The 15,829-nt window shown below is 40.6% G+C and overlaps 1 protein-coding gene and 1 long non-coding RNA gene across 2 annotated transcripts in view; both read right to left on the bottom strand.

Moving 5' to 3' along the window:
* LOC115464537 (zinc finger protein 845-like) overlaps positions 1–15,829 on the bottom strand; it is a 924,208-nt gene that overhangs the window by 275,161 nt on the left and 633,218 nt on the right. The window lies entirely within an intron of this gene.
* The window catches only part of LOC115466435, a 478,102-nt gene continuing 464,893 nt past the window's right edge, over positions 2,621–15,829 (bottom strand). Inside the window, exon 3 of the long non-coding RNA XR_003941552.1 lies at positions 2,621–2,695. This is a non-coding gene — a long non-coding RNA (uncharacterized LOC115466435). The remainder of the gene's footprint in view (positions 2,696–15,829) is intronic.

Raw genomic sequence — 15,829 nt, forward strand, 5'->3', positions numbered from 1 at the left:
TTTCTCTCAATGTGGAAACTCAAATGCATAAAACCATGCTTCCCGAGTGAAATATTTCGTGACCTGGTACAGTCCATGGTACTAAGCCTCGCAGATTACTGTAATGGAATCTATGCGTGATGCAAGGATCAAATCAAAAAGAAACTTCAGACTGCCCAAAACACAGCAGCCAGTCTTATATTTGGAATAACACGCTTTGACAGCGCCAAACCACTCAAAAATTGCACTGGCTACCAATCAAAGAACGTATCACTTTCAAAATCTGCACGACTGTTCATAAAATTATTTACGGTGAGGCACTGGGATACAGGACAGGCCTCATCGATCTGCCAACCAGAAACACTACAAAATCTGAACGATCATATCTAAACCTCCACTACCCAAGCTGCAAAGGACTCAAATACAAATCCACCTGTGCAACCAGCTTTTCCTACCTAAGCTCACAACTATGGAACACACTGCCAAAAGCAGTAAAAACTACGCTCGACCACCTAAATTTTTGGAAAGCACTAAAGACAGACCTGTTCAGAATAGCATACCCCACCGACCCAAGATAAAAATGACTATTCACTTGTGACACGATGCAACCATAGACCGTAACGAACATTACCTGACTCTTCTTCCCCCTTTTCCTCTCTAAGTTCCCCCAACTGTACCTACCTTACATGTACCTCATTCTACCACAATATCACTTTATATTCATTCATACCATGTATTTGTTCAGACCGTAATCGGCTAATGCCGTTAACGGTGATATGTAAGCCACATTGAGCATGCAAAAGGTGGGAAAATGTGGGATACAAATGTAACAAATAATAATAATAACTTAGAGAATCCCACTGAGTAACCTTCTTAATCCACACCAGTTCCATCTTTACATCATTCTAGATAAGCATCTTACATTAGATAAAAGGAGTTTTTGTTACCCCGCTAATTCCCAGTGGTTGAAGTATCTGGCCAAAATAAGACAAGGGCCATATTTTGCTCTAGCTGCACCCATTGCCTCCTGATGTCCATTTGACAAGTATTTGAGCTGCTCTGCAGTATCCACCAAGTTTATCACACCCAGCCTATCCATCAATTTTGGCTAATGTAATAATTCCCATTGTATTCTCTGGGGGTATCATTTCCAAATAAACCCCAAATTTTGCTTTTGCAACACCCTAAGAATGTTGCTGTGAATTTCCAGTGAGAAATGTAAGCACAATGTTCTTCTTCACTCTTGCCTCCCATCCAAACCATGTCAGGTTTATCTCCTAACACAGGAGAATAATTCAGTCTGTATTATATACCCCCAGGTACATGAGACACTCGGTTGCCCATATAAAGGGAAAAGCATCCTTCAGCTCACCTTCTTCCTCCTTACTCAAGCAAACCTCTAGAGCTTCCGATGTGTCATGTCCACCTTGAAGCCAGGAATCCTAGAGAAGTCGTACATTTCAGTCATCAATACCAGCAAGGAGAACCTAGGGTTAGCAATCGCAAACAGGACATCATCAGCACACAGGGCAACCTTTGTTTCTAGATCCCTTCTAATGATCTGTCCAATATCTGCATTCCTTCTAAGATGTTCTGCCAAAAGCTATATCATGAGGGCTAAGAGGAATGAAAATAAAGGCAACCGTGTCTTGTGCTTCTCCCTATCTATTAAGTATCTGAATAGAGGTCAACTCAGATTTTCACTTGATGCTTGAAATTGATACGTTCTGTTCAACCTTACCTGGATGATAGAAGCATAGAAAGATATAAAAATGAAGGCAAATGGCCTATCCAGTCTGTCCATCCATCCAGGCCATCTACTATCCCTTCCTTTCCCTTAGCGATCCTATGTACTTGTCCCAACCTTGCTTTTTTTTTCTCCAAATATTTTTATTGCATTTTCATTGGTAACACACCTAACAATAGCCATATCTCATACATATGTCTTCAAATACAACATCAGAACAGTTACATCTAGATCTAACTCCATAACCCCTCCTATCCCCCCCCCTCCTCCCAACCCTCCCGCACTATGGTGGTGTTAAAAGCTCATCTCTCATTTGTTCATATGGTAACTATATTTTCTGAAATAACATGATATGTCCTTTTCTCATAGCTGTTAATTTAGACATCTGGTAGATATAGTCCAATTTCCGTATTACCAATTGCATGCCTGGCGTTTCCACCTTTTTCCAAGCCTTTGCTATCACAATTTTCCAACCTTGCTTGAATTCTGATACAGTCTTCATCTCCACCACCTCTACTGGGAGGTGTATATAAAGTCCCAAAATGGTTCATATTGGTTGGAGCATTCCCATTTGGTATTTTAAAAACCAAGAACGTGAATTTAAATAAAGAAGTCACTGTAAGGTATACAAAAATGGGGTGACTCAGTTCCTTATTGCACAACACAGTGAAATGGAGGGAAAAGAAAACTTGAACGACCCCAGCACCAGTAAGGGAATGTTTTGGAGTTAAAGGGTTTTGCATTTTCAGATCACAGGAGATGTGTCAACATCATCAAAGATGTAGAAACTCAAAATCCATTTTCTAATATATGATTATTAAGGAACGCTGAATACTCCTAGTCATATTTTTTTTCTCATTACAGGCTTTCCAGTTGTAACATCTGTGTTCTCATTGAGCATTAAACAAGAGGAGGAAATCCCCTTCATGGATCATCCTGAATCAGAGACATCTGAACAGACTCACCCTCCTGTAACAGGCAAGTATAAAACTTACTTTTTATTTTATTTATTATCCATGTTTATAAAACTGTCTTATGGATTGCACATTAGCATTATTCAACAAGTACAGTAGAATAAAGACAAGAAAGAACAGTAATACCAAGAAGATAAAATTTAAGATCAGCAAAATCCATGTAAAGAAAATAAAAATAGAAAACATTTTAATACTGATTGAACAGAAAAATAGGGAAGGAGGAGGAAGAGGTGCCATGACTCCTTTGCTTACAGCAGAGATCTGTGCATGATGGATCGGAGCTTTTCCTGGGACACTCCAGATCAGGGCTGTGTCCGAGTTGCAGGGACTCTTCTTGGTTTTCCCTTTCCGAACGGTGGGAAAAGTTAGAAGCAGAAGTGAAACAGAGTTTTTAGTTGCCTTTTTTTTAGCTGCTCTCTGACATGGCTGAACAGGAGAACCTGAGTCTCAGGGCCTGTAGCCTGTGTAGACACCCTAACGCTAGCTCCGAGCTGGTATAGTAGAGTTTCCAGCGGTAAAGACACCCTTGTTTGCTGGGCTTTTGACAACGGGTACGGATGTCCCACCCTCGTGAAGGTCACTGCTATGGTACTTCCCTCTTGTCCGGAGGAATGCTAAGGATTGAGAGATGTGGTCTTACCTGCTCATTTTCATTCCTTCAGTTCCTCCAGAGCAGTTCAGAACCAACCCAGAGCTGTTTGTTCCACGGACACATGATTCTATTACAGAAATTACTGAGTGTATACGAATTGGCAGCACAAGACGAAACAAAACTGGCCATGAACTGGTTATGTTTTCAGAAAAAATGACACTTGAATTTTCTAGTGTTAGTGTTTTGATTCTAAGCAATATGATGGAAGGGTTGTGTACTGGCTGCGTTTATGCTATTCACTTTGTACCAAAATAAAGAAAAATATCATAGAATTAGATTAAAGGAATCAGAGAGTTTGAAGTGGTTTTTATTCTTACCAGCACAGCTCCGAATATCAGTTTGAAAGTCTTGGAAAAATAATATCACATGTACAGAATCTAATATGAAGATCTTAGGTAATAATAACAAGCAATCAGACTAAGTTGATAAAGAACAGTTGTAAGGAGAACAAAGAAAAATAATATATCACAGCTTGTTTCCTGAGACCATGGAGAGATCAGCACATGTTATCTGGAAGCATGGAGAGAGAGAGAGTGAGAGATCAGGAAACATATCAGGGGTTCAAGCAGGAAATATGTCAGGGGTTCTGAAGTCTAATAAAATATAAAGAGAAAAGAGAGAATAGTTCTCTGTCATAAAGAAATAGTTCTTACTGGAAGCAAGCAGAAATAAAGAAGGGAAAATATATTTCCTGGAGAACAGCCAATTAGCAATGATGCCCTGAATCAGGATAGAGAAAAGTCTCCTGCAAAATATGGCTAATTCTAAGGAGTTCTTTGTCTGCAAGCATACTTGTAGAAAAAGTGATGTAGTCACCTCTCCTCCCTCCTACACCAATTGAAGGTTGCATAGGTGTCCTGCCAACACCCTATTGGTACATTTGACCTTACCATCTTGTAACTGAAGAAAAGATGTGTATTCCAGATACTGGGCTGCCATAGTAACGAAAGCCAGGGATGTCTGCATTCCTGTCTATGGCTACCAGCAGTGACTAGCAGCCAGGTACAGAAAAGACAGAGGGGGGATGGGAGGCAGTACAGCACAGGTAAAGTAGAACATCTTTTTACAGTTGAGGGGCTTATTCATCTAGCATTGTTATGGAGATTCTGGCATAAAGGGAACCTGCACAGGGCATTTATAGGCTAATTTTGAGGCTAGTGTTTTCTCAGTCTTCAACTGCTGGTAAGAGTGCAGAACCAACTCCTCTGAACTAGATGGATCGAACTTTATGGATCGACCTGGAACGAGGAGATGGAAGTTGTATCCACACGGGGGTTATCTACAGATCTCCGGCACAAACGGAAAAGATAGGCAAGGATCTGATAGAAGATATTCAAAAGATTGGTATGAAAGGGGAAGTGCTACTGTTGGGAATTTCAACTTGTCTGATGTGGATTGGAACATCCGTCTGCGGAATCGGAAAGAAGTAAGGAGATTGGTGACGCCTGTCAAAGTGCCTTGCTCAGACAAATGGTTACGGAACCCACAAGGAAAAGGTTGATGCTGGATCTAGTGCTCACGAATGGTGGAAGTGTTTCCAATATTTGGGTGGGTGCCTACCTATCTAATAGTGATCATCACATAAGGGCAAAGGCGGAGTGTGGACGCACAAAACTCAAAGTACTGGATTTCAGAGGTACTGATTTTGATAAAATGGGGGAATACTTGAAGAAGGAGCTGTTGGAGTGGGAAGGCTTAGGAGAAGTGGAAAATCAGTGGTCAAAGCTAAAGGCTGCTATAAATATGGCGACTGATCTTTACGCGAGGAAAGTAAACAAAACCAAGAGAAACAGGAAGCCTATATATTTCTCCAAACATGTTGCTGAAAAAATTAGCGGAAAAGAGGCTTTGTTCAAGAGCCATTTTTTGAAACCTGGTACAATCACTGGTATTAAGTCATTTGGACTATTGCAATGCCCTCTACGCTGGCTGTAAAGAACAGACAATCAAGAAACTTCAAACAGCACAGAATACCGCAGCCAGACTCATATTTGGATATTCAAAAGATATTCAAAAGATTGGTATGAAAGGGGAGGTGCTACTGTTGGGAATTTCAACTTGTCTGATGTGGATTGGAACGTCCTGTCTGCGTAATCGGAAAGAAGGAGATTGTTGACGCCTGTCAAAGTGCCTTGCTCAGACAAATGGTGACGGAATCCACAAGGGAAGGGTCGATGCTGGATCTAGTGCTCACGAATGAAGGAAGTGTTTCCAATATCCGGGTGGGTGCCTACCTATCTAATGGTGATCATCACACCATATGGTTTGATATAAGGGCAAAGGTGGAGTGTGGATGCACAAAACTCAAGGTACTGGATTTCAGAGGTACTGATTTTGATAAAATGGGGGAATACCTGAAGAAGGAGCTGTTGGAGTGGGAAGGCGTAGGAGAAGTGGAAAATCAGTGGTCAAAGCTAAAGGCTGCTATAAATATGGCGACTGATCTTTATGCGAAGAAAGTAAACAAAACCAAGAGAAACAGGAAGCCTATATGGTTCTCCAAACATGTTGCTGAAAAAATAAGAGCAAAAGAGGCTTTGTTCAAGAAATACAAAAGAATGCAACGAGAGGATCACAGAAAAGATTATCGGATTAAACTCAAAGAAGCGAAGAGGGAAATAAGGCTAGTGAAAGCGCGAGCAGAAATGGCTAAAGATGTAAAGAGAGGTGACAAGACCTTTTTCAGATATATTGGAGAAGGAGAAAAGATAGGAATGCAATTAGAGCCAAAAAACAATCCTTCAGAAAATGGAGAAGGGAACTGACTGAAGACAATAAGGTAAAGCATAAGGAATGTGAAGCCAAATGCAAAAAGGAGATAAGGAGGGCTAAGAAGGACTTTGAAAAAAAGTTAGCATTAGAAGCGAAAACACATAGCAAAATTTTTTTTAGGTATATTAAAAGCAGAAAGCCAGCTAAAGAATCGGTAGGGCCGCTGGACGACTGTGGTGTTAAAGGGGCGATCAGGGAAGACAAAGCTGTAGCGGAGAAATTAAATGAATACTTTGCTTCGGTCTTCACCTAGGAGGATTTGGGAGGGATACTGGTGCCGGAAAAGGTATTTGAAGCGGACAAGTCAGAAAGACTAAATGATTTCTCTGTAAACTTGGAGGATGTAATGGGGCAGTTCTGCAAACTGAAAAGTAGTAAATCACCGGGACCGGATGGTCTTCATCCCAGAGTATTAATAGAGCTGAAAAATGAACTAGTGGAGCTACTGTTAGTAATATGCAATTTATCCCTAAAATCAGGTGTGGTACCGGAAGATTGGAGGGTGGCCAATGTAACACCGATTTTTAAAAAGGGTTCCAGAGGAGATCCGGGAAATTATAGACCGGTGAGTCTGACGTCAGTGCCGGGAAAAATGGTGGAGGCTATTATTAAGAATAAAATTACGGAGCACATACAAAAGCATGGGCTACTGAGACAAAGTCAGCACGGATTTAGTGAAGGGAAGTCTTACCTCACAAATCTACTGCATTTTTTCGAGGGGGTGAACAAACATGTGGACAAAGGGGAGCCGGTGGATATTGTATATCTAGATTTTCAGAAGGCGTTCGACAAAGTGCCTCATGAAAGACTCCAAAGGAAACTGGATAGTCATGGGATCGGAGGCAGTGTATTATTATGGATTAAGAGCTGGTTAAAAGATAGGAAGCATAGAGTAGGGTTGACTGGTCATTATTCTCGATGGAGAAGGGTAGTTAGTGGGGTCCCTCAGGGGTCTGTGCTGGGACCGCTGCTTTTTAACATATTTATAAATGACCTTGAGATGGGAGTAACTAGTGAGGTAATTAAATACGCAGATGACACAAAGTTATCCAGGGTCGTCTCATCGCGGGAGGAGTGTGAAAGATTACAAGAGGACCTCGTGAGACTGGGGGATTGGGCGTCCAAATGGCAGATGAAGTTCAGCATTGACAAGTGCAAAGTGATGCATGTGGGAAGGAGGAACCCGAATTACGGCTATGTCATGCAAGGTTCCGCTTTAGGAGTTACAGACCAAGAAAGGGATCTGGGAGTCATCGTGGATAGGACGTTGAAATCTTCCGCTCAATGTGCTGCGGCGGCCAAGAAGGCGAACAGAATGTTGAGTATTATTAGAAAAGGGATGGAAAACAAGCATGCGGATGTTATAATGCCGTTATATCACTCCATGGTGCGACTGCTTCTGGAGTATTGTGTTCAGTTCTGGTCGCCTCATCTCAGAAAAGATATATTTGTCAATCAGGCAAGTGAGTTTGACATGAGGATCGGCTGTGTTGAGGCTATCTATAAAGGCTAACAACTCATCTTCAGGACCTTGCCAAAACAATATTGATGAATATATCTCTTCCACAGCATGACCTTGTCATATTGGGAAGAGGTATATAAATGTTGCTTTTCAAACTGGGTCATGTAGAGGCAAGCTAAGGAACAATGTTTCCATGGCTGAATAGATATGGATGGGCTGGAGTGTATATTTTAAGGGGCTTCGACGTTAGCTTCAGAACGTTTAGTACAGGAACAGTGCTGGGCAGACTTTTACAGTATGTGCCCTGAGAAAGGCAGGGACAAATCAAACTACATTTAAAGTAGCACATTCCATGTAAAATGAGTTAATCTTGTTGGGCAGACAGGATGGACTGTTCAGGTCTTTATCGGCCGTCATTTACTGTGTTACTATGTTATTGTTCTGGAGCAAATAAAGGAAAGAAAATTAGCAAGGAAGACCAAATTTCTCCCTATATAAGATAAGCAAATAGTTTCATATAGTGTGTAGGTAGAATACTGGCATTTACACACACATATTTGGGGATATCAAAATATTGATGCACGCAATGAGTGTGTAACTGTGAACAATTAGTTTATAGAATTTCCATTTATATGCTGTAGAAATAGGCTCAGATAGGCACCTGTTTGACCTTCACAGCTAGGTGACTTATAAAATTACCCTCAGTGGATCACGCCTAAAACATCAGCGCCAAACGAAATACGCCTAGGCATATTCTATAAAGTACTTTATAGAATAAGCCTAAATTTCCATGCAGTTTATAGAATATGCCGAGCGCCCGTCCGTGCGACTAAATTTAGTCAAGTGCAGTTATGCCAAGTAAAACTTGGTATAAATGCTGACACCTAAATTAGGCCCAGACCGGGTGTAACAACGTGCATATATTTTAGAAATGCCCACAGCCTGCCCATTCCATGGCCACGCGCCCTTTTCAAATATGCGACTTAGAATTTGCATGCATCTCGTTGTGTGTGTAAATTGTAATTAATGTAATTGTCAGTAATTGCTTGTTAAGTGGCAATTATCAGTGCTGATTGGCAACAGGATTTGTGCACACAACATAAGTTATGCTATATAGAATCTGGGGGATTGTGGGTGAATCTTACTTTTATCTTGAAGCAAATGAATTCTGATGACTTATAAATAAATTGAGAGAACATAGACTTGACCTTCTGAGTCCCAGATCCCAAAAACATCCCAGTCTCCATCAGGTTGTTGAAGAAAATTTTGTTTAGTGACTGTAGTCTGTGAAGAATCATTGCAGAGACTGGAGATGAGAATGACATATACAGGACCAGCAGGATGAGATCGGTCGTGCTCTGTTATTCTCTGTTTATGTGCTGTAGTAGTCTACCTGTTGCTGTGTTCAAGCAACACTGCTTTCTGTTATGTGTCGTGAAGGGGCATTTTCGATAGAACGTCTAAATCAGAATTTGGACGTTTTACAAAAACGTCCAAATTCTGAACAGGAAAGAAGGGCATTTTTGAAAAAGATAGACGTCTATCTTTTGTGTTTGAAAATGCTATGGACGTCCTTTTTTTTGGTCCATTTGCGAACAAAGACATCCAAAACAGAGGAGGAGTGGCTTAATGGTTAGTGCAGCGGGCTTTGATCCTGGCAACATGGTTTCAATTTCCACTGCTGCTCCTTGTGACTTTGGGCAAGTCAAATGCACAAGGGGAATTTTTGGATATGAAATCTAAATCTGATTTTGGATGTTTTTTGTAAAACGTCCAAAATCAGAACAGGAAAGGTAATTTTCTTTAAAAAAAAAAAAAAGGTCTATCTTTTCCTTTGGAAAATGCTGTTTGTAAAAATGTTTTGTGATTTAGGGGAGTAATGTTACCACTCCTCTCGGCTGGACTGTAGTGATGTGCTCCCAGATACCTGATGGTTGTAGTCGTGGCGAATATCCAGGGAACACACACTCACAGCCGAGGGAGTGGAACAAATAAACTAACCTCGTCCTTTACTCTCAAAGAATAAAGGAGGAAAAGAAGCTAAATTTAGGATTTGTTCCTGAACAGGAAGAATCGCACCTCCAGATTTGCAAATTATCTTTTTCTTTATTGAATACAAATGCAAACAAATTTCATTCAAATAAACTCAATTTCACAATTAGTGTGTGGCTTAATAGAACTGCAATAACGTATTCAACATTCAATTGTAGTTTTACATGTATACCCTTAACTTTTTCTGTTTCTTTCAACAAAATCACCTAAAAAGGCAGAAAAGAACCTTTTCAGATAAATGTCTTTTATCAAAATCAGATATTTGTTTCTATATTCTTTCCTTGCTATTGATGTCAGAATTTGAGTCTTTATGGGTATGATGGATGTTTGTGCAAGGATCTCACTTGAACCCAGAACACTTAGGCAAGTCAGGAAAACATGGATTTTTTTAAATATTTGATGTTGTTCTGTTCTTTAGTTTTCCCTTAAAATGTTGTGAACCAACAAAAAAATGATATGTCCTTCAACACCCTTTTTCAAATGTCACTTAGCTGTGTTTGAATTGATTTAGGTGAGGTCTTTCTTGCGTTGGAGCTCAGCTGGAAATCCGGCAGAGGATAATTCACCGATCTCTTCTCCCTAAACCTCACTTATAAAGAAAATAACTGGGTACAAAATCTTACAACTCCCTGCTTGTCCAGGAACTGACTCCACTCTGGTGACAATTAATCAGTTCTCAATACTGTGGCCACACTCTCTAACTGAAATAAAATAAGTTACAGGAGTACTCACTTCAAAACCTATTTCTCACTGTTGTTTCCCTAGTCTAAAATGATCCAGCAGGCTTCAGCACTGCATTCAGAACCATCACACAGTAACACATTCCATATTCAAATAGTAATACAACATTCCATCTCACAGACTTCAAATAAAAACATAACATTTCCCTGCACAGCTATCAGATCAGTCTGGAGAATCCAGCACACTCCTACAAAAGCAGTGCAGGATTTTCTTTAACCTGCAGACAGATTCCAAACATCAAATTCACCTTCAACCTCTCCTCTGTCACACCTTAAATCCTTATACACTATTTCCTGACTCCCTTATAGGCTTTCTCATTTAGTACAATTCCCAGCACAAAGCACAACCTCTCTCACTCTTACCAGAATAGGCAGCCATGTGTCCTCTTAGTACCTTTGCATACAGACTCTCATTCCACCTTCCATGACCTTAAATTCCATTAGAACTTAACCATTCCATTCACTGCATGCAGGGACACACCTCTGTTTCACTCCAAACCAAACTAAATTTGGTTTAAAATTTCTCACAGCTTTTTATTAGTACAGCTCTCACTCACCTGAATCACACCAGTTTTCCCCACATGTATACAGCAATACAACCATGAGAAAGGCAGTCTGTTTATTTAAGTACTCACTTCTAAGCTCAAATCATCTCATTCTCAGTACCAAGGCTCACCTTCACTCACTTTCAGTATCAAAGTACCCATTTTCAATGTCACTTTTCACTTTAAACTCATAAAATATGCTTTTATTCCTTAGGTTTCACACACCCAGCAAACGTTTTATTCTTTCTCACTCTCCATGTTCAGCCCTCGTCTCCAGTTCACCCAGTCTCCCTGGCAACTCTCCCCCCCTAGAAGGAACATCTGACATCACTCAACCAATCAGCTTGTCAGCTAAAAACTGGCTTTTTTTCTCTGATCTGTTTAGAATCTTGGCTGTCCCTTCCCCCCATAAAAGCTACTGCAAAACTTCCTATATAGAGAATTTTAAAGTCAAATTTTAACCTGACTTGTACCCAAAACAGCAAGGAACATTTTATAGTACAATCCCCACCTAATCATGGTTTATTCCTTGAAAAATAAAACCATATTTAAGAAACATCTCACACTTTCTCCTAACTCCATTAATAATTTCCAAACCAACTTTAAACCTTTTCCAGCCAGCACCAGCCACCAAAACCCTGGAACAGCCCCCCCCCCCCCAGAGCCCCAGGAAAAAAACCATTTAATATATGTTACCATATATTACAGTAAGGGGAGGTGATCCCCAAGTCCCTCCAGTGGTCATCTGGTCATTTGGGGCACCTCATGTGTGGAGTAGAGGAGTAGCCTAGTGGTTAGGGTAGCAGACTTTGATCCTGTGGGAGTGGGTGTGGGTTCAATTCCCACTGCAGCTATTCATTATAAAATCAGGTCTAGCTCAAAACATCTTAGTCTTGGACGTTTTTGTTTTGTTCCATTATGGCTGAAAGATGTCTAAGCCCAAGTCTCGCCTTGAACACACCCCTGGCACGCCCCCTTTGAGATTTAGACGTCCTTCTGACGAACTTCAGAGAAAGATGTCTAAAAATAGGTTTCGAAAATACTGATTTGGACCTCTTGGTGAGATAAACCTCTATATTTATTTATTTATTTGCTGCATTTGTATCCCACATTTTCCCACATATTTGCAGGCTCAATGTGGCTTACATTATGCCGCAATGGGGATAACCATTAACGGAATGATAAGTACAGAGAAGAGTTACATGAGTTATATGCAGACTTATGTCACTTTTTGGATGTTTTTCTCTTTTGAAAATGAGCCTGATAGTAAACTTTAGCCAAACAAATCTCTTTTCAAGTAATCATATCAGGATATTTCCTTAGATATGTCCTTTTCGATAGCGGTAAAATTAAATATTGTACTCTTATTTTTATCCAACAGATGGATTTATGAAATGCAACCTGCTACAGCATAAAATAACTCACACAGGAAGCAAACCATTTCAATGTTCTGAATGTGATAAATGGTTTACAAGGAAAAGTGAACTGCAACGGCATAAAGTAACTCACAGGGGAAATAAACCATTTAAATGTTGTGAATGTAATAAATTGTTCAAAACGAAAAGTGAACTGCAACAGCATAAAGTGATACACACAGGAGACAAACCATTTAAATGTTCTGAATGTGATAAATGGTTTACAAGGAAAAGTGAACTGCAACGGCATAAAGTAACTCACAGGAGAAACAAACCATTTAAATGTTGTGAATGTAATAAATTGTTCAAAACGAAAAGTGAACTGCAACAGCATGAAGTGATACACACAGGAGACAAACCATTTAAATGTTCTGAATGTGATAAATGCTTTAAAAGGAAAGGTGAGCTGCAACTGCATAAGGTGACTCACACAGGAGACAAGCCATTTAAATGTTCTGAATGTGATAAATACTTTAAAAGGAAAGGTGGGTTGCAACAGCATAAGGTGACTCACACAGGAGTCAAACCCTTTAAATGTTCTGAATGTGATAAATGCTTTAAAAGTAATGGTAAGCTGCAACTGCATAAGGTGACTCACACAGGAGACAAGCCATTTAAATGTTCTGAATGTGATAAATACTTTAAAAGGAAAGGTGGGCTGCAACAGCATAAGGTGACTCACACAGGAGACAAACCATTTAAATGTTCTGAATGTAATAAATGCTTTAAAAGAAAAGATGAGCTGAAACTCCATAAGGTGACTCACACAGAAGACAAGCCATTTAAATGTTCTGAATGTGATAAATACTTTAAAAGGAAAGGTGGGTTGCAACAGCATAAGGTGACTCACACAGGAGTCAAACCCTTTAAATGTTCTGAATGTGATAAAAGTTTCAGTAGCAATGCCTATCTACGAGTGCATGTGGAGGGGCATTTTGAATATGATGTGTAAAATCCGAATAGAAAAGGAGGTCATTTTCAAAAAAAGAAAAACGTCTATCTTTTGTTTTTGAAAATACTTTCGAACAATGTTTTGTGATTTGGACATTTTGTTTTTTGGTCCATTTTGGAAAACAAAATGTCCAAGTGCAAAATGCACAAAATCAAGCCATTGGGATGTAGGAGGAGCCAGCATTTTTAGTAGACTGGTCCCCTGACATCCCAGAACAGCAATAGGGTACCCTAGGGGGCACGGCAGTGGACTTCATAAAATGCTCCCAGGTACACATCTCACCATTGCTCCCTTACCTTGTGTGCTGAGCCCCCCTAAACCCAACCAAAACCCACTACCCTCAACTGTACACCACTACCATAGCCCTTACAGGTAAAGGGGGCACCAATATGTGGGTACTGTGGGTTTCTGATGAGTTTTGGAGGGCTCACAGTTTCCTCCACAAGTGTAACAGGTAGGGGGTGGTAGAAGCTTGGGTCCACCTGTCTGCAGTGTACTGCAGTGGTGTAGGAAGGGGGGGGGGCGGTGGGGCGGTCCGCCCCGGGTGCACGCGCTGGGGGGGGGGGGTCGGCTCGCTGGTTCCCTGCTCTTTCTGCCCCGGAACAGGTTACTTCCTGTTCCGGGGCAGAGAAAGCAGGGAAGCAGCAGAGCCGACGCAGCTCCCAGTGACGTGCACTGGGGGCAGATCGGCCCTCCCGCCTGCCCCCCGCTGAAAGCTCCGGTGCGTTTGGGGGGGGTGCACTCCGGAGGGGAGGGTGCCGTGCCCTGCACCCGGGGGGGGGGGGGGGGGGGTGCGCAGCGGCGACCCGCCCCGAGTGTCAGGCACCTTTGCTACAGCACTGGTGCACTGCACCCAACACTAGACTACTCCAGGGACCTGCATGCTGTTCTAATGAACCTGAGTATAACATACTGAGGCTGGCATAGAGGTTGATAAGTAGTGGTTTTCATCACATTTTTGAAAGGTGGGAGGGGGTTGGTGACCACTGGGAGAATAAGGGGAGGTCATTCCTGATTTCCTCCAGTGGTCATCTGGTTACTTAGGGCACCTTTTCGTGCCTTATTCGTAATAAAAACAGGTCTAGCTCAAAACATCAAAGTTTTAGTCCTGGACTGTTTTGTTCCATTATGCCTAAAAAACTAAGTCTTAAGAATGCCCAAGTTCTGCCCTGAACACACCTCTGACACTCCCCCATTGAGGTTTGGATGCACTTCTGGTGAACTTCAGAGAAAAACGTCTAAAAATGCTGATTTGGATGATTTTGTGAGAAAAACATTCACATGCAGACATTCCACTTTTTGGACGTTTTTCTCTTTTGAAAATGAGCCCAAAAGTGTCTCATATGAGAGACAAACTGTTTAAATGTTCTCAGTGTGATAAGTGGTTCAAAAGGAAAGGTGCACTGCTGCAATGGCATGAAGCGATTCACACTGGTGACAAACCATTTAAATGTTCTCAATGTGATAAGTGGTTCAAAAGGAAAGGTGAGCTGCAACAGCATAAAGTGACTCACACGGGAGACAAACTATTTAAATGTTCTGAATGTGACAAATGTTTCAGAAGCAAAGCTGAGCTGTAAAAAGAATGAAAAGACTAACAGAGGCTGACAGAAAAGTGAGTAACACCAGAACGGAATTTACTATAGAAGTGTTGGTCCCAAGTGATTACTTGGTGAATTGTGTGGAGAGAGAGAAGATCCTCAAGTACCAAGAAATGCAGTCTGAGACTAAGAAAATGTTGCAGAAAAATACGGATATATTTTCTATTGTTTTGGGTACCACAGGCTTAATAATTAAAAAAAAACCTTTCTAAGTACTACTACTACTACTACTTATTTCTATAGCGCTACTAGATGTATGCAGCACTGTACACTTGAATATGAAGAGACAGTCCCTGCTCGACAGAGCTTACAATCTAATTAGGATGGACAAACAAGAAATAAGGGAATATAAAGTTGAGAACTTCTTCAATAAAGAAGAGAAGAGAGGAAGAGAATTCAAACACCTCAAAAATATAAATAATGCACAGTATATGTTACGTTACACCGAGCTTATATTCCATGACTATCTTAAAAGTTCTGTGTGGATTACAGACTTAAAAGAAAGAATGGGATATACAGAAAATCCAGGAGCTACATATTTATAAACAAAAACAAAGAAAAGTATACCTTCAATAGAACATATTTACAAAATTAAAATATTTTAAGACCTTTTGAGACATCAAATAATTTACAACTGGATAAGCTGCCTATGTATATTACATCTTATTAACTCCAGAAAGAAGTTCTCTTTGGCACAATGCAAGTACTGCAATGAGTGTTAGCAGTAAATTTGAGAGACTGAGATCATCCTCCAAATTCCTTGTCTTAGGAGTGAAGTTGATTATTGTCTTGGGATGCACAAAAATAACTCATTTGGAGAATTTGCAGACTATGGACTTTTCCTCCAGGAACTTGTCCAAACCTTTTGTAAATCCAGATATGCTAACCGGTGTTACTACATCCTCCGTCAAAGAGTTTCAGAGCTTAACTATTTGTTG

This window comes from Microcaecilia unicolor, chromosome 3, assembly GCF_901765095.1.
Source record: "Microcaecilia unicolor chromosome 3, aMicUni1.1, whole genome shotgun sequence".
In the NCBI taxonomy this organism is placed as follows: domain Eukaryota; kingdom Metazoa; phylum Chordata; class Amphibia; order Gymnophiona; family Siphonopidae; genus Microcaecilia; species Microcaecilia unicolor.